The sequence below is a fragment of the Lemur catta genome, chromosome 8 (assembly GCF_020740605.2).
Source record: "Lemur catta isolate mLemCat1 chromosome 8, mLemCat1.pri, whole genome shotgun sequence".
NCBI classification, from domain to species: domain Eukaryota; kingdom Metazoa; phylum Chordata; class Mammalia; order Primates; family Lemuridae; genus Lemur; species Lemur catta.
In genome coordinates this window covers 63682704-63703024 of record NC_059135.1, presented here as the reverse complement: position 1 = coordinate 63703024, position 20321 = coordinate 63682704, and the positions used below count along the sequence as shown (strand labels likewise).

At 37.0% G+C, this 20321-nt stretch overlaps 1 protein-coding gene across 5 annotated transcripts in view; it reads right to left on the bottom strand.

Moving 5' to 3' along the window:
- The window catches only part of RBMS1 (RNA binding motif single stranded interacting protein 1), a 210886-nt gene that overhangs the window by 141648 nt on the left and 48917 nt on the right, over nt 1–20321 (bottom strand). The gene's annotated exons all lie outside the window — the stretch shown is intronic.

The window sequence follows — 20321 nt, the reverse complement described above, 5'->3', positions numbered from 1 at the left end:
TCAGTTATCCTCATTTATTTGCCTTCTGCAAGTGGCCACCTTCTTCAGATAAATTTAGCACATACCTAAGCGCTTTTCCTGAGAGACAGTATCATTTCATCTAAACCCCAGCCTTCCAGTTTCACTTTAAGAAAACCCACTTCCTTCCAGTGACTGACACCATTGTAGGTCAACGAGTTCTGAAATTCCCATTCTTCCATCTATTCAGCACTCTTATGAATAAAAATTATATCATTGGACAACATTTTTTGAGTGCTTAATATGAACCAGACATTGTTCTAAGTATTTTACAGGCATTATTTCATTAAGCCTTACACCACACTGTTATTCTTCCCATTTTCAGATGTGGAAACTTAAGCTTCCCATTCACTGTCTCTGTCCTCCCATCCCTCTGGTCCATGAGGTCACCAGCATCACCGCAGGCACCAACGCCCATCCCCACCCCTCCCCCTCCCACCACATTTCATTTACTTAACTAACCTAAATCCCCAAATCAGCCAATTCCAGTTTGTTATTTCCAGTACCCGGTATTCGCAGCCCTTTTGTCCTCTCTTTCAAATGAGCATTTTTGACCAGGTTTTTCTATTCCTCCTCCTGAGTTGCTGACAGCCTCCCAGGTGAATCATAATTATGTTCATTGGCTTCACTAAAAATTCACTAAATTTTACATACCTTCACTGCAGTACAGCATTCATTTCACTCATTTCCAAGGAGTTCCCTATGCCCTCCCACACAGAATTAACTCTAAGCTTTTTTTTATTTCCTCAAATTCCCAATCCCACCTTCGCTGCCAAATGATAAGCTAGAGATCATTTATTATTTATATGAAATTGCCTCAGTTCTTTCTCAAATATACATCTACATTTTTGCATATCTTCTTGGCATTCTTCTCTATCTTAGTAATAGAGATGTTCCTAGTTCTTTTTAAGAGGTAGGTTTCCATCTGTATCCTTGCTTCCAAATGAATTTCCCTATAATCCTCCCTCACCCCCACCTTCACCTGACTTTCCCCAACCCTAAGTTTTGTACCAGTTTGCTTGCTTGCTAGCTTGCCTGCCACCTTTCCTTTCAATTTTTCTTGGTAACTACTTTTTTTTTTTTTTACTATACAAGCAATCCATTAATCTATTTTCCTTTTAGAAATATGAACAGCAGATGCAATGGCTTTTTTCCAGTACACTAACTTGCTCAAGTCTTCCTATAAAAAAGGGATGAGGGAATGCTTTCCTTGCTTCTTATGCCATTTCATTCCTTCGCTCCTTCACTGCCTGAGTTCAGTGGATGCTTGCACTTCACTTCCCATTCTAGTTACAGACCTCTGTAACCTGGCTTCGGACACCCCACTCATCCACAGCTGCCGCCCTGTCCCCACTCAATATGGTGTAGTTCTGTGGCAGGGCCAGGCACCACTCACCTTTGTGAGATTCCAAGTTGTTGACCCTTTTGGTGTCCTCCTTTGCCCTCTTTTTTTCTTTGCTCTAGATTCTTTTCCATATATGATCTCACCCATAACTAGCACTTCAGTAATCACTGCTGAACAAAAGAATCTCACAGCTAGAGCTCCAATCATGGCTTTTCTCTTGGGATCCAACCCCTGGTTCAAACTTCCTTGAGCCTCTATGTCCCCCGGTCAGCGTTCATTCCTCTCTCTCTGTCTCTCTCATAGGCCACCACTGAAATTGGCATGCTCCCCCGCTGAGGCCACTTATATTGTACTTTGATTATGTCTACCTGCCCATTTCACTGGAGGATGAGATTGTCAAGTACCAGGAGTCTATCTCAATGCCTTGTACAACACTGCAACTCTAGAAACAAAAATTATTTTAAAATTATTGACTTAAAAGTCCAAGAAGAAAGTACCATTTCATAAAATTAAGGAGAAAATTGTCCTCACATTCATTAGCACTCCTGTTGTCTGTTTGGTTTTGTTTTCACACAGAAAGCCTTCAGAATCTCGGAAGCACTTTTTCTCTAATGAGTGAAAATACTCTTCAATGCATTTCGGAATGCTGATCATTTCCAAAGTGCAGGGGGAATGAAAGCCCCATTAACTGGCCACTTTTGGACATTCATGCTCTCAGAGGGGAAGCTGAGCACCTGAATTTTAAACTGCTTTTGGGTTCTTCTTCAACCCAATTTTTAGAAAATTTTTAAATGAAAAAATAATTACACATGAGTCTAATTATTCCCCCTGTCTATTCACTCATAAATACAAATGGCAGAAACTAGGAAGGATTTTACAGAATGAACTTTAGAACCTCTCTTTCACATTAAAAAAAATAAAAGCAAGCATACGAATGAAGAATTGAGAACTCTTTCCTGGTATTTATTTTTATACCCTGAGCAACTAAAAGCTAAAAAAGGAAGGAATAGGAAGGTGAGGGTTTAAAAAAACAAAAAACAAAACAAAACAAAAAAAGGTTGCCTTACGATAATCAGGAATGTATTATATAATCTATTCACAGACAAATTATTAAGATTCAAATCTGAAGGCCAAAATAAAAAAAAAAAGAAGAAGGAGTCTTCAGACCTTTATTAGACCTTAATTTTGGCTCCTGAATAGAATATGGGCAACAAAATGACTGTTTCACTTCTTGGCATCTGAAGTTAAATTATCATCTCTATTCCTGACAGTATAGCTGCTTAAATGGGGCAGCATGAAGTGTGAAGACTTAAAAGCCCTACTATTTTTTAGTGAGATCAAACTCTCAAGTTTAAATGTATACACTTCTCACTTCTTCATTGTCTCTATAAACAAACAGTCTCTCACTACTATTAAAGTGAATGAATTCTTTTTAACCCAAAGAGAGAGATTAGGTCTCTTAACATTTTCAAAATATCTTTTCTCTTCCAGATGCCTTTTATTTTATTTTTTTAATTTTTAAACTTTCTACCAGAACCAGAGCTTACAACCAGTTGCCTTTTAGTTATTTTATATTTTATCAATTCTTTAAAAGGTTGATTGAAAGAGAATATACAATGCTTACTTTTTAGAATTCCCTAACAATGTTGCTCATCTGTTCATTCAACCAGTGTTGACAGGGAGCCTATGGTGGTTGAACTGTAGGGTCCTGGGCATAGACAGGGAGGCCAGAGGTAGCTGGGGTGACATGAGTAATCTGCCGCTGGGAGGAAGGAGAAGCAACGAGACAGGAAACATTACTTGTAAAGTGACTCACAGGGCAGTGATTTTCAACAGCATTAAGACTCAGAGGAGTGGAGGAATGAGAAGCCAGTAGATAGATAGAAAGAAGCAAAGTAGCCAGGCCCTGAAACCAGTTAAACAAAGAGCAACTGAGTTGCAGAAATGGCAGAAGTTCAAGAAGAAAACTTCGTAACCACACAGACCGACAGATGACCACATGAGGACACAGTGAGAAGGCAGCCACGTGCAAGCCAATGAGAGAGGCCTAAGAAGAAACTAACACCTGCCGACCCCTTGATCTTGGATCTCTGGACACCAGAACTGTGAGAAAATAAATCTCTGTAAGTCAAAAAAAAAAAAAAAAAAAAAAAGGGGGAAAATTCAAAACTCCTGCTCTTGTGCCTTGAACGGAGAACACTCATCCAGCTGGTCTCCACAGGCCCATGTCCAGTGTGGTCTCTGTCCATCCTGAGACCTAGGAAGGCTGCTTTCCCAGGTCCCACTGAGGTCTGGTTTCATAACTGAGAGTTTTACTCCCTTATATATATTCTTAGAACAATCCCACCCTACTACTTACTGCCAACAGTAGTGGGTCTCTATTACTGTACTTGGAATCAAAAGTACCCTGGTAAACAAACACTAACAAAATTGTGTAAGAGACTGCTTCTTGTAAGTTAGTACTTGGCGATAGCAAATCATTGTAAGAGGGAAATCATTTAGTGTCAGGCAGTACCACCTGCTTATTTAAGGCAAGTTATTAAATTATTTTCATTTCTTTCAAAATACTTATTATTTTAAAAATCTGCAGTACTTGCACTTATGTGATTGGCAGGCACCACATTCATTTTATCATCTCAATTAAAGTGTTGCCTGGTGTCAAAAAAAAAAAAAAAGAAAAGAAAGAAAGAAAGCTTCTCATCCTCAATCTGAGCTGTCCCTGAGTCTTTAAAAGGAATGACAAGATAAACACTTCCCCCCTAAAAAAAATACATATAAATTAGACTATCCTTCATCAAGTTTAAAATATCTTTAATGTTTCTATTTCAAGGTCCCTAAAAGAAACTAACATTTGACATGTACAAGTTAATGTTATTTGTTATGAATGCTTATAAAAAATGTATATATGATATGTTGTTTAAGTGAGTTTTAGGGGTTCTATTTTAGTTTGAGTTTGAACTGCATGTATTTTAAGTCAAAGGAGGTATGTTTTTTGTTATAGAAGCCAACAGATGTTTGATAAGATGGTCTTAAGGAGGGTGTTATATTTTAGGAATGAGCGCTTCCTCTCCAGATTTGTGCCGCCACCTCATTCCGGGTGATTTCTAAACAACCTAGGGTCGAGGTGGCCTCTCTTTAATCAGTATCTCACTGCTGGAGAGACGGGAGCATGTCAAGAGGAAAAGAATGCAAGAAGACACTATAAACAAAGGTCTTCACGACAACTGAGTGGTTTGGTCAAGGCATGGAAAAAAGCCTGGCTCCTCTGTGACCAGAGTAAGGCCGGAAATGGCTTTGATTCTTACAAGTTGAGAAGATGGGAATTTTTACGTATGTGTGTTTGTTAATTCTGCCTGAATGTGTTAGACTTTATCTCTATGTCCATCTGATAGCCTATGATTGAAAACTCTGCATTTATTGTTTAGACATCAAAAGAATTATTCATAAAGAAAACATGATTCAGTCAAAACTTTTCCCTCAAAGCCATGATTCCATTAAGGTTTAGCAATATCCAAGTTACATTAATACAACATTTTCCTTCTTTAAGATAAAGAAGTACAATATGCAGGGGAGTAAATGTCAATAATATCTACAAGACATTTTAAAACTCCATATTAAATAGCTAAAACTGTACCTCCCATATTTATGCCTACTCAACTAATCTTAGGAGGCCAGGAACAAAATTCTATTTAAATTGGGCTTACCGTAATAAATGAATGAATGAATAAGTGAATAAAACTAAATCAAAAGTAAATTTTGCCTGAAAATCAAGAATGACACAATTAAAAATTTTTACAAAGTCTAAATATAAAAACACATGTTCATTTGTCTTTCTATCTACATCTATTTCTGTCTATCTGATTGTGTATACATAGATAGATATTCAGGGATAGATTCCATATAGGCATAATTGTATAAGGTGATTATAATTTTTAAAATACCAAAGAGTAAAATTCTTGAAAATTAAGCCAGTTATGTGTATGAGTAAGCAACCCTTTTAGAATATTAAATCTTCAGTTAAAACACTGGCATTGCTTAATGGTTTCTATTGGGTCCTCTTTACAAGAAATCACCTCAGCAGGGAGCCTATGTCCAGTTTCATAATCACATAGTACACTCACCCTACAGGATTATGTTCCAGACAAATTCGAATGTTAAGTTGAATTTCATTCTCTTCAGGAAGTGACTTTTACTCAAGATTGAATACAGCTGTTAGCACAGATCACTGTTCCAAAAACATTTCTATGAGAGCTGGAAGAAAACACCATTTTAAGAAATGCAAATTCACTTTCATTATTTCAAATCTGTGCAACCAAAGCTGGAAGGGAATCTCTGGTCTCTGTTTGTTTGTTAGTTAAATTAGGTTCTTATAAATATTCAAGAGAAAACATGCAGGATGCTTACAAAATGGCTAGAAGACTTTCCATTTACTTTTGTGGCCTATATATCACATTTGTTTATAACAAATACAGTGCTTTGTTTCTTGTTTCAGAAATTAAAGTTACACTTACACTCAATTTTTTCTTACATTTCATTCTCTAATGCAACTTGGTTTTCTCTCTTTATATTCACAGAAGTGTAGCCTGGCAAATAACATGGGGTGGCCTCAACAGAGGAAATGCTGCCAGCTAAAAACACCGGATGTAATCAAGACCACAAGAGACACGTACTCAGTTATAAATGTTGAACTGAAAAGAGGTATTGGAAAGAAACAAAGTCTAACTTTTTATTGGATGGATTAATTATTTTAGTAAAATCTTACTAGTTCATAGTTTATTCCCAAACAAAACAAATCCTTGGGAATTATTTTGATAATCCTAGGTTCCACTTTCTGGAGATTTAAAAGAAAAAACCCCCCCAAAACAAAAAAACCCTATGGATTCTTACCATCCCTGGCCATGTTTCTACCTTTGTTGGCAGGAGAACAGAGGCATGTGGGTGTTAACCTCCCAGTAAATTGGATTAGCTTCCACAAATAGTTGGGGAAAAAAGCATTTTTAAGAATGTCTTCTCTAATGGAGTTACTGAAAATGTCCTTGTTAAAGAACCAAATAAACCTATCTATAAATGGACAGGTAACACAGTAAGCTAAAGAATATTATTATTAATTCTCTTTGGCAGTGGGGTGGGGATACGAAAATTTACAAAGCCTGTAGTAGCTGTTTTTCTAGTCCCACCCCTTGATGATGTGATTCCTTTTATATAGAGTGATGATGACAGCTATGATGAATATTGTTTCCTCATTGGCTACGAAAATCCAAATTTGAACTTTTTTAAAAAAAGGAAAACATAAGACTTTGGCATCTCTATTTGTTTTTCCCCCCAGTTTGGCTATCTGTGCTTTCCAAGCTTTGCATTTCAATACTTACCTATTGGTCTCTAAAGATTTTTCCAATTAAATAGATTCATCTGTTAAGAAAATAATTCTTCAGGCAAAAATTGAAAATTCAATTTACTTTTCAGTCAGGGATCAGGAAATTTTAATTGTCAAAATAGCATAATTTTTTATTTAAGGCCTTGAGTTAAGGGAGCAGTTAGCAGTTTTTACTCTTTAAAAGTTAACAGGGAATCTCCTTTCATGTTTTGGCTTTTTTTTTTTCCATATAGTATGCTCAATGTTTCCTAAACAGTGAACATTTCTCATAACAGATGAAAGAACCTACCATAACTCACACGGGAGAAAGTTGGCACCATGTAAGAACCAGTCATTTCTGAAACTATGTTCTGTTATACGTAAGTCAGCCATCTTATTATTTTAAGCAAGCTCTTTGAAAAAAATAAAAGAAAACCTTTTGCCACTAGAGGGAGTTCAAAATTTCCTTTGTATCAATAAACATGTAGAGTGAATCTAACGTCTGAAACAATAAAAAGTATGATTGTAGTACACTTCTTTTTTATTAAACAATAAGACTAAATGAAGAATTAAGTTTTTAAGGGGATATATCTTCCCCTCCAACTAGAATAATTTCTGTGAATAGATGTGATGATTATTAGGTGCAGCAAATTTATATTAAAAATAACTTTAAAATTTTAATATCTGATAGCAGTATAGGTTGAGTTTGGTTGGAATTGCTTATTCATTGGGAATGGAATCTTTTAATCTTTCAAGCTTTATTTAATAATAATTCTGGTAGAATGTTCCAAAGATGGCTGCCACAATCCCTCCCATTCTGCATGTTTTCCCAGTGTGACTCTGCCCTCCTAAGTGGAGGGTTGGAACCTATTTTACCTCCCTTGGAATGTGGGATGTCCCTGTGACTGGACCAGAAGAATGCAGAAGTATCGCTGAGTGACTGTCAGATCTAGGCCTGAAAAGGCTTTCAGGCAACTGTCGTGGAAAGCCAGGCTCATGGAGAGAGATGCCCTGCAGAATCAGATGCCACACAGAAGAGCACACAGGCACTCTGGCCAACAGCCAAAACACTGTGAGACATGTGAACGAGCCCATCTTGGACATTCTATGCTCAGCTGAGCTCCCAACTGCATGCAGCTGCCTGAGTGACTCCGTCAAAGTCAAATGGAACAGAAGAGCCACACAGCTGATCCCAGCCAACCTAGAGAATTGTGCAAAATGGTAAGTCATTGTTTTAAGTTTGAGGTGGTTTGTTACTCAGTAATAGATAATTGGAACAAGAATACTAGTAAACACATTTGTATGATGCTCCATGTTTTTAAAAGCCTGTCTACATCCACTGCCTCCTATAGCCATACTATGTAGTAGAAAACTAGGTCAAAGGTTAAATACCCTGTCCAAGATTTCAGCATGCTTGAAAACAAATACAAAGTTTACATTTAAAAGAAATGTTTCTCATACGCAAATACTGTACCCTTATTTTTCTATTTTGTATTTAGCATAGTAGTGATTATCAAATAATCAAGTGTTGACTAAAGACTACTCTCTTCAGTGCTTCTTTTCAGTAAGAATCGGTTAATCTAAACAATTACATTCTTTCCTATTTCTATTACTCCTACCAGTTCAAAAAGTAAAAACACCCTTTCTGGACCTGTGCCTTTTTATTTATGCACATCTCTAGTTTTGCTTTAACATTTGAGAAATGTTAGTCATTTAAAAGTTTTATACACACAAAGCATTGGCATCTTCAAGCAATATTATAAACTAGATTTTTAAATTTGAAATGACCCTTAAACATTCATTCCTTGTTTATTCTCCTTGTATCCATAAGTTTTAAAACTCTCCTATCTGTTTAACTTCCAGTTCAACAAATAGTGAATGACTGAGCACCTAGCACCAGATCCTTTGCATTTTGGTTCCTCCTCCCCTTTTCCCTTCCCTAGGGTTACCTGAGAGATTGCACATGATTCACACAGGCACACACGTCCAGCAAAAGAAAAGACATTGCATTTTCCTCATTGATAGCTAAGTGTTCTTGGGGGAATTTTGTATGGCAGGGGGAATGATCTCAGAATTCTGTGTTATGTAGACAATAGTCCACTAATAAATTGGGAAGAAAATGATTGTTAGAAATCAGGTTTTCAGAATAAACTAAGTGTTTCACATCCATGACAGAATAAAATTCAAGTTTTGAAAGCTTTGGATCCAGACTGGTAGTCTATCAACCTACTAGTCAGTTTCTTTTCTGAGGAAGTATCTCACTACCTTTTGGTAGAGAGGTTCTAATTACCTGCATAAGACATGCTACTTCCTCCTTTCCTACAGTAGTCACAATGCAAACGAGAACGATGAGTGCAAACGCAAGTTACAGAAGCTAGAAGCCAGAATCCACTGGGAGGCTATTAGGATAAATGTAGATTAAGCATCATCTACTTTATACCTTTCAATGGCTGCTTCTTGATCTTAGGCTAGAGAACGAAATCTTTCACATGGCCCACAAATCCCTGCAAGATTTGACTCGTACTTCTCTAGCACCATCTTGCACCAAGCTCTTTCTCACCTGCTAAGATCCAGGCACTCTGGTCTTTCAGCTCCTCATACTTGCAATGCAACAACCCAGCACTATGCTTCACGCATGCTATTCTCTCTGTATGGAATGGTTTTTCTCTACCTCTTTGCCTGGTTAACTCCTTATTCTTCAAATCTCAGCTTAAACCTCTTCTACCTGAAAATCTTCCCTCTTGTTCCCCAGAAGAAGCTAGGTCTTCCTGTTATACAGTCTTAACATAGCATTATATATATATATATATACACACACACACACACACACACACACACACATATATATCTCCTTTTCTAAACTCATCAAACTGCAATTTAAATTATCATTTAATGACCATCCTCTCTGCTTCATTATGAAAGCTCCTTGAGAGAAGAGGTTGTATATGTTTTGTTCCTTTTTTTATCACCAGCATCCTGTACAATACAGAGTAGGTACACAATACTATTTATTGAACATGAATCTATTATACGTAAGGAACTTAAAAATATGTATCTACATATAAATTTATATATTATGTTATATAATATTATATGTACTTCTGAAGATACAAAAAAAAAAAAAAGACATGCACAAATAACCAAGTGGCAAAGTGGACTCTAATCAGTAACATTATAGAGATCTAAATGACATACAGTAGGAGAACGAGGAAAGGGAGATTGACTCCAATTGTTGACCACAGAAAAGCTTTGTGGAGGGGAATCTGAAAGTGCCTGTAATAATGGACAGACCCACACATACATTTTTCTGGCCCACTAGAAACAATAAAGTTCAAAAGTATTTGCCATTCCACCAACACTTTTCTGTTCTTCATTCTTCCTTTTCACCTTGTATCCCAAATGCCTTCCAGACTCCAGGAAATAAAAGAAATAGTGGTTGAATGGGGCATTGGCAATGCTTAAGTCAAAGAAATGGCATTTTCATAATAAACTGTTAGCCCTATTGTATAAAGACTGTCTTAACTTCTTGCAGCAATAACAGCTTGATATGCATGAAGGAACTCAGATTAGGAACCACAAACCAACCCTGTTCAACAAACATCCTTGGCTAAATTGAGATAGTAAAATGTTTGAGGTAGGGGAAAAGAGTACAGGCGATCTGGGTAGCCTAGTGGCAATGTGTCAGAGAAGGAGCCAGAGCTTTGGGGAAAGCTAGGCTTGCTGCAACACTGTAGGAAATCTCTGTGACACATTAGTGTGTCATGACACAGTGATTGGGTAACATTAATGACAAGCACTTCATTTAACGGTTTGAAATTCTAGACAGATATACTAAATAGTCTGCCCAACTACCCAGCAAAAAGAAGAATTAGACCTGGGAAATCACCCTAGTTACCCAATTCTCAAGTAATTCTCATCATGTGGGATCCAACGAGATGAACTACGTATGAGCTCTATTCTTCTCTTCTGAGGTTCCTGGCTCCCAGCTAACTGGTGGCATCTTTTGGGTGAGCACCTGGTCTCACTGGTTTTGATATGAAGATAGAAAAACTTTGTAAAACACGTCTGTTCACAATTATGAGAACCTGAGTTCACTGAATTCAAGTTTTCAGCAACAAAACTTCATTTTTAGTTTCACCATTAAAATTACTAAAATTTGGTCCAAGTAACAAACATTAAGTGACATTAAGGTATATTTTGTTTTCTGGCTTTGCATAAATTATGTCAATGTTAAAGTGAAAATCAAGCATCCATTATGGAAGAAACCTTTGGTAGACCCCACTGCTTACATAAAATCTTCTGATTCTGATCTGAAGAAATGTGGCTTGGCTTTGGACACTGTTCTTTTTCATACCACATCTTCACAGTGCTATCATAAAGCCTTTTAGCAACTATTCATCATAAAGTGAATTTTAATTACCAAGCATATTTAAATATCAATCTCTCAACACAAAGAACTATAATTTAAAAGCAGTTTGGAATATCTAGGAACAAGCCTGTGCAACTGAACTGTGCTTCTTAAGTATGGCATTGTGCAATCCTCGTTTACTTTGGATTATGTGATAAGGACTCAGCTCCTATTCATTTTAATCTCAGATTTTTTTATGACCCCTTTGTTTAAAGTCAATATTTTAATTGGCATATATCAAGATCTGAACAGATCTTGGATCAGAAATTTTGTTTAAACTGAGAAAAGGGCACATAATACTTCAAATAACTTTGATATGAGCACAGTAGCCTAATTTCACTGTAATAAAGGAGCTTGTCATAAAGTAAAATTTTTGGAAGTAATGAAACAACATTCAATAGGAAAAGTGTTGTCACTAGTTCATGAGAAGTGTTTAGCTGATATGTTTCTAGCCCACTAAAAAAATATATAAAAATCTCTACAACCACTGCTTTGGGCAATAGATATAAATTACAGATATTTCAAAAATGTTACTCTAGCCAATAGTTTCAATCCATCCAATTACCAACTATTTCATCAATACTACTAAAAAATACAGCATGAGTTTGATCTCCTTTTTTTCCCCATTGCTCACCCAAAACAAACAAACATGAAAGAAAGAGCTTTTGAGGGAGATAGCACGAAAGAAATACAGCCAACACAGAAGTAGAAAATAGTCTACAATAGTGCTATCCATTAGAATTTTCTGTGATGATGAAAGTTTTCTACATCTGCAATGTTCAATATCGTGGCGACTAGCCACATGTAGCTAATGAGCACTTGAAATATGGCCAGCATGACTAAGGAACTGAATTTTTAATTTTAATTAATTTAAATTTAAATAGTCAGACCTAGCTCATGTCTATGGTATTAGATAGCACAGGCCTATATTTGAAAAACGAAGAAACTCCCTGAAAAATGAAGAAACTATTGTATATGATCAGTTAAATATGGCAACTATTTTATGGCCAACAAAATATAATTATTCTTATCTGATGGTTATCTGGTGATCTTTTAAAATTCTTAATAAATCAGTCATGAAATGAAGCTCTGACTACAAATAAATAAAAGTACTGTCAAGGAAGGCCAGAAGTGGGAGGAATCCCATGGCATTTCAAAGGACAGGCCCAATTTTGAGTCCTATGGTTCCTGTCATGCTATATTACTCAGCTTTTCCAGGAATTAGAATTAGACATTTAAAGGGGACCTAACCCAAACTTTCTGCAAAATCAGCAGAATCAAGCAGAACTGAAAAGAAAGGTCTTGCTAACTCTCTCTGGAAATAAGTGGGGTTATTTTAAACTATTGCTATGCCTTAACTAAATATCTTACTGGAAATACATTCTAATGAGACTGTAAGATCCTTGGAGGAGATATGTATGTATATATGCATATATTTTTTAGTTGAGTTCTTTCTCTCAGTTTTTTTTTTTTTTTTGGTTACCCAAACACTGCTTTTAACATCCAGTTATCAAACCTAATGTGTGGTCCTAAATACTTTTATTTATTTAAGCTTCACGAACAGAGGTAGACATTAAGGAATAATTCTCATTTTATAGATTAAAGGAAAAGCTTCAAATAAAGCCACTTGCCAAAGGTGACCAGCACATCAAGCCTCTGACGCCTATTCCATGGCTCTTTCTTCTGAGTATTTACTACACAACAATCATGCAATATATTTTATTGTTTAATACTTATGCAACAGAGATGCAATAGGGACAGTAGAGTAGATTTTTATATTCAACAAGCCTTGGACTCATCTTTGTAATGGGGGGCTCTTTTTACATTAGAATTCCAGCCTTATTTTTTCTGTCAAAAAAAGGCACTTATTTTCAAGATCATCTCTGGCTATGAGCAAATGAATCTATACTACTCCTCCAGGAAGTAGGAGGAAAAGCAAGATGAGTTACATGGTCAATTGAAATAGAATGATGGAAAATCTAGAATTATTTTTAGGTCTAGACTAAATTAATCTTCTTGGCTCAAATTTCCTAATAATCAAGAATGCATTTATGATAGTATCCTAAGGATTTAGCTACAATGTGTAAATAAATGTTCCATGAGACAGCCAAGATATTGTTTAATGACAGTAGATAATTTTGAGTATGTGTGTGTGTCGGGGGTGGGGTAAGATGGGCAAGGAGTTTTGGTCAACATCACTTGATTTGTAAAGTCATGAGACAATCTACCAATAAAAGTTTCATAATTTTCACTGTAGCAGTCCACCTGACTGGAGCAAGTTGACATTGGCAGGTTTTCTAAAACGGTCCCTTCCACTTTAAGTAACATGTGTAAATAAGTGTGACAGATAATCTCCAAAGAACCACTGCCAATTCCTTCCCTTCTAGTACTCACCTGCCACTCCTCCCATCAGAAGGTGGAATCTACCTTGTCTCAGCTTGAATCTGGGCTGACACGGGGACTTGTTTTAACCAATAAAATGTTGTGGAAATGATGTTGTGCCTGGCAACTTCCTCCCTTCCCTTTGGAAGCCAGCCACCAAGTAAGAAGTCCACCTATCTTGAGAGCACTGTCTTGTGAGGAAGACCTAGCTACCCGTGTGGAGAAAAAAAGGCAATGAGCAAAGTAAGAGGCACCAGCTATAAAAGTGAAACCTTCACAACCTTCTAGTTCATCCAAGCTGCCAGCTGAATGCAGCCCACAGCCCCACCCCAGCTGACAACATGTGGAGCAGACAAACCTTCTCCAAATTCCTGAGCCACAAAATCATGAAAAATAATAAATTACTATTGTTTGAAGCCACATAGTTTTGGCTTGGTTTATTATGCTCTTTCCATATTTGATTACCAAGCTTGTTACTCTACTTTTTATTCTGAATAAAAGAAAAAAAGAAAAGAAAAATTTCTACTTCTTCTAAATAACAGAAGTAACTTTCAGTTGTCCATTTTCACTCAAGTTTAAATATGGCTGAACACAAATATTTCTGAGGGTGTTACTGTCATGGAAAAGGCCCACCCAAACAGAAAACTCATCCTTGAGGTTTCCTGCTACATCGGTCTCATTCTTATTGCCACCACCAACTAAAAATAAAATAAAGTAAAAAAGGAGCTAACAGAGTAACAGGTTCCTGGAAAAGCATAGCATACATTTTTATACTATTTAGAAACAATGTGTTTAGCAAAAGAATCATCAGCGAAAGCATTTATACTGAAATTTGAAGGGTGATGGAGAAAAATAATCAGATAAACCTATAAAACTGAAATCAAGTGGCCAGCCTGTCTATCTCTGGAGTACATCCCAGAATCTTGTCCCTGCCCCCACACTACTTCTTACATTTTCTTTTTTACCATGAATATTTAATTCAATGATGGGATAAGACTTTTATATTATTATAAAACATAAGTAAACAAGTGCTAGGTTTGCACATTAATCTTGTTCTCTGTGGAGGAAACACTTTTGTTTCCCTGCAATGATATTATGCTGGGAAAATATCTTTAATAAACAAAACAAACATGAATAGTATTTGAAAAGGGGAGGGAATGGAATAGCTAGAGAAGCCTAAAATGCTAAGAGGGATTACTCTGCAAGGTAAAACCTGCTTTAGAGCTCCCAATTCATTTAAATTGAACCTTGAAAGAGTTGTGTTAAAGGGGAAAAAATGCACATAGAAATAGGATAACAACTTGACAACTACTAACCCTAAAGTCCACCATCCCAGAATTTCATGGTTCTCCTTAGTGACATCTAACTTTTCTCCACCATTGCCACTGTCTTCATTTTTTGTCTAGTTTGTTGTTCCCACCAGAGCCCTTCTAAAGTTACTCTGGGGGAGGCAGGAGTGCAAAGCATAAACTGTTCTCATTTCTATTGCAGTCTTCTCAGTTTAGTACAATTAGCAAGAATGGTATATAATCCATAAGAAAGTGATATATAATCCATAAAGCAAAGTCTTCTTAATTCCTCAGTCAATTTCAAAAATTGCCAGTACTGTTAGAAATGCCAGCACTCCAATCAAGTATTCACTACACAAAATCTTCATCTTTCCATCCGTATGTGCGGGAGTAACAGATGTTGAAATATGACCAATTTTGTGGCTGATAAATGAATCTTGAAATGTCTATAACAATATGAACAAAGGCAGTCCATGAATATGATGCTTGCTTCTGGATGAACTTCCCAAGGGTTTGATGGACGCTGTCTCATAACATTTTTGTATCTTTAGGATGTATAACAAGAAATGTTCAAATTGTGAGGGCTACAGGTACAAAAGAATGGTCCATATCACATGCAATACACAAAGGTGTCAATCAGGAATAATCAGAGGCACTGATTATTAAGGGCCTCAAGTGATATCTCAGTTTTCCTAAAACCAAGGTCTAATAATAGCCATATTAGATACTACCCCATTTAAGGGATTAAGGATATACAAGTAAAATTCTCTGAAACAGTTTCTAAGAGCCTGACTCCTAAAATGCAGGAGAATCACACTGTTCATACCACTTTTACTTCTGTCATCAGGGATACTAGCTGCAATTTTTGACAGGACCTGGACAAAAAATAAGAAATGCCTTAGGGTCCTGCTGTTCCTACCATTGCGGGAAGAGAAGAAGTCACTTTGATGTTGACACCCTCTCTGACTGCTCATCAAATCCCTTTTGCTTTTCAGTAGCACTGAAAGCATTCGGGAGTCAAGAATACTCTTTGAGATCATTACATGAGACTCCACTGGGGAATCAAGTTACATAAAGTCCATTGTTTATGCAGATGAAAGGCAGTCTTTGGAGGATCAATGCTTTTCGGTAACTCTGAACATAAAGGAATTCTTCTTCTCCATCAGAAAGCCTGGCCACATGGACTACACCTTCTGTCTGAGGCAGAACCCAACGTCCCTGGCTTCAAGAAACAGGGCATAAGGAACAATTCTGACACCTAAAACTAATCCAGTATCCCTGACTTTAGGATGCTTTCACCTCAGCTTTACCTACAATATACACTCAGTAACTGATCTTTCATCAGCCAGTTGACTCCCAAGCCAAAGAGCACCTGAAGCATCCCAAGAAGGATCTCCATGTACCACCTTCTCTAGATGAAGCACAAGAGTTGCCATCTTTACCGCTGGCAAAGCCTGGCCTCATCCCCCTCCTTCACCAATATGGCCTCCAGCAATGTCCCCAGATTGGCTGGTATAGAAGCTGTACTTTCCATTTCCTTAGCAGGTGGTTGACTACAGGTCACTCTCTCTAAGACTCTTTTGAGCACAGACATACCTGTGCATATTGTAGGCAGCCATCACCTTCTTCTGAGAAATCTCACACACAACATCTTCTCACATCCTCTAAGTTTCCACCTTTGATTATTCATCAGCCTGCAATCATTTTAGCAGGAGAAGACAGACTCTTTTTACTTTTTTAAAAAAATTGAGATATAATTAACATAGAATAAAATACATAGCTCATGTGTTCAGTTCATGAGTTTTGACAATTGGATACAGTTGTGTAACCACCACTCAAAACAAGATATGGCACATTGCCATCCATAAGATGGTTTCCTCATTCTCCTTTCCTGTCAACTCACTCTCCAACCACTGTCTAATGTCTATCGCCCTAGAGGAGTTTTGCCTGTATCCGGATTTCATGTAAATGAAATCATAGAATAAGGACCTTTCTGCAACTGGCTTTTTTCACTCAGCATGTTTTAGAGATTCATCAATGTTGTTGCTTGAATAAGTAGTTTGTTCTTTTTTATTGCTGAGTAGTATTCCATTAAAAGATAATTTGTTTATCCATTGTCCTGTTAATGGACATTTGGTTCGTTTCCAGTCTAGGACCTTAAAAATAAGGCTGCTATAAACATTTTTATGTATCTTTTTATGAACCTATGTTTTTATTTCCTGTCGATAAAACCTATGAGTGGAATTGCTGGGTCATACAAGATAAATGTATGTTTCACTTTATAAGAAACTCTTGAACAATTCTCCAATGTGGTTAGATCATTTTATCCCACAATGATTAAGAATTCCAAGTGCTATACATCCTCCCCCAAATTTGGTGTCGGCAGTATTTTTTATTTTAGCTATCCCAGTGGATATGAAATGGCATCTCATAATTTGCATTTCTTTGATGTCTAATGATGTCAAACACCTTTTTTGAGGTTACTGGCCATTCATATATCTTCTTTTATTCAATGACTATTCAAGTCTTTAATTGGGTTGTCTCTTTATGATAGATTTATAGAAATTCTTTATGTATTCTGGATCCAAGTCCTTTGTCAGATATATATGCTGTGAACATTTTCCCAGTTGGTAGCTGTCTATTCATTTTCTTAAAGGTGGTAGATTTTGGTAAGCAGAAATGTTTGATTTTGATGATGTTCAGTTTATCAATTGTTTATGTTTGTGATTTGTGCTTTTTGTATCATGTGCAAGAAAGGAAATATTTGCCTAACCTGAAGTCACAATGATGTCATCTTCCAGAAAACATCTAAAACTAATCCAGTATCCCTTCTAGAATATTTATAGTTCTGAGTTTATGTTTCGGTATATGTTCCAATTCAAATTAAGCTTAGTATAGAGATAGGTGTAAAGTTTCATTTTTTTCCCCCAGAGAGACTGTTTCATAATACTATATTTGCCCATAGTTTGGGAATAGTGGCATCCTACTATATTTGAAATATAATTTAAACACCCTAGTTTACATGTAACTTATGTTTGCCCAAACCACGCTGATTTGATTTTCTACTGCATTCAGTATTCTAGTAGAACTAGCCATCCTAATATCAAGAAGCATTACAGGGATAGATCATTTAAACTACATGTCCTACAGCAGCTAGAGACTTTGCATTATATAAATATTTCGCTTTGATTTTTTTAAGCAGGAGCTCAGATGTAAAAAGACTCTTAGGTTTCTAATTTTAGTGAAGGTCTTATAATTTGACTCATAAGTACAACTATTTAGAATGAAATGTTTGTAAGCGTAAGCTATCCATGACTTGTTCATGTACTCAGAATGGAACAGGGAGGCCCAGCTGGGGCAGCATGGATTCAGAAAGCAGGAAGAAACAACTGCTTGCTAGGAATGGCACTAAGAGAACTCGTGGGCAGCTTCTTTTTTGCTTTCTCTTCTTTTCTTTTTCTATTTAAACCTTGCCTGCCAAACAGAAATGACCTTGATTTATGCAGAAAGAGAACATGGCTCCTCCTCTAGACTTAGAAGGAGCCCACGACTGCAGACAGCCTGACAGTGTGATGCAAATTATGAAAAATAATTTATTATTTGAGAATCAGTTAACTGCACTTTCTCCACCCTTTTAATACAATTAAAATTCCATTCAGTGTTCAATTTAACACAGGAAACAGACCACTGGCCAATGAATTAGGCCACTGTACCCCTGTACTACCTGCAGAGCTTCTGGTAAGTTGTCAACTGCCTTCTATTTAGCTTTCCAAGACACTGACTAAATGGGGATATCTTTGACCCCAAACTCTCTACAGGAAGAGTCCAAAGACTACAGTATTTCTTATTATGAATGAAGTACCTTGATTTCCACAGCAATAAGGTCTATAACCATGTGTTTCATTTTTTATTGTACAAGTAGGAAATCAGTATCGGGGTGTGTGTGTGTGTGTGTGTGTGTGTGTGTGTGTGTGTGTATGTGTGTGTGTGTAAGAGCCAAGTGGGAATATGGAACAACTTCTTTAAAAATTGTATAAAATACATTTTTATAAAATAAAATATACTTTATTCCCTTATATTTAAGCATCTATTAAGATTCAGGAGGAGGCTGGGCACGGTGGCTCATACCTGTGATCCTAGCACTCTGGGAGGCCAAGGTGGGAGGATCGCCTGAGCTCAGGGGTTTGAGACCAGTCTGAACAAGAGCACAACCTTGTCTTTACTAAAAATAGAAAAAATTAGCCGGGCATAGTGGTGTGCACCTGTGGTTCCAGCTACTTGGAAGGCTGAAGCAGGAGGATCGCTTAAGCCCAGGAGTTTGAGGTTGCTGTGAGGTAGGCTGACGCCACGGCACTCTAGCCCGGGCAACAGAGGGAGATTCCATTTCAAAAAAAAAAAGATTCAGGAGGAAATTTTTCAAGACATAATGTGAATTTCTGATGCCAATAATCAACTGATATGTAAAGATGAAGTACTTGGAGACCATATATATAAAATCATAAAAGTCTCAGCTAACGGCACAAATGTCTAGTTAGATATTTAATAATAATAACAACTATCATTTATTGAGCACTTTATAAATGCCATGTACTGTTCTGAGTACTTGGCATGTATTAACTCATTTATCCAACATGATAAAGCTGTGAAGTAACTATCTCTACTCTCAGTTTACAGAAAACCAAGAAACAGAGAGGTTAATTGCCCCAGGTTACATACAAACCCAGAGGACTCCACAGGACTGAACAGTGCCTCCTCAAAGCTAATACGTTGAAGCCCACACCCACAATGTGACTATATTTGGAGACAGGCCTGTAAGGAGGTAAGTAGGGTTAAATGAGGTCATAAGGGTGGGGTCCTACTCCTATAGGACTGGTGGCCTTATAAGAAGAGGAAGAGATCGATCTCTCTCTCCACCCCCCTTCCTCTCCTCCTACCCCCACACACGTGTACTGAGGAGGGCATGTGGGCAGGAAGGTTACATCCACAAGCCAGGAAGATGGCCCTCACTAGAACCCGACCATGCTGGCACCCTGATCTTGGACCTCAGCCTCCACAACTGAGAAAAAATAAATTTCTGTTTTTAAGCCACCCGGTCTACGGTATTTTGTTGTAGCAGCCTGAGCAGCCTTATATGGAAATTACTCTTTCCAGAGACTTCCAAGTAAGAAGAGAATCACAAGGAACATATGATCTAATTTTTTGCATCACCTGTAATTTCTTCTCATACTAGTAAATGTGCCCCCTTCATAGCCTTTTACAGGGCTAAAAGCAACTGAGAAACTGAAATCTTATTGAATTTTATCATAAATATTCATACATATTTTTAAATATACACATCAATACATACAGGTTAAGACATGTTTACTGCATTGACCTTTGCAAACGAAACATAAAAGCTTCTGATCGATGTAAATGTAAAAGTCTGTGGTGAGATTTTTAGCATAACTAGATTTTCAAGCAATGACTCTGGGACTAAAATGGAATAAGAATGAAGACTTTAAATGGTTACTGTTATAGTATTACCTG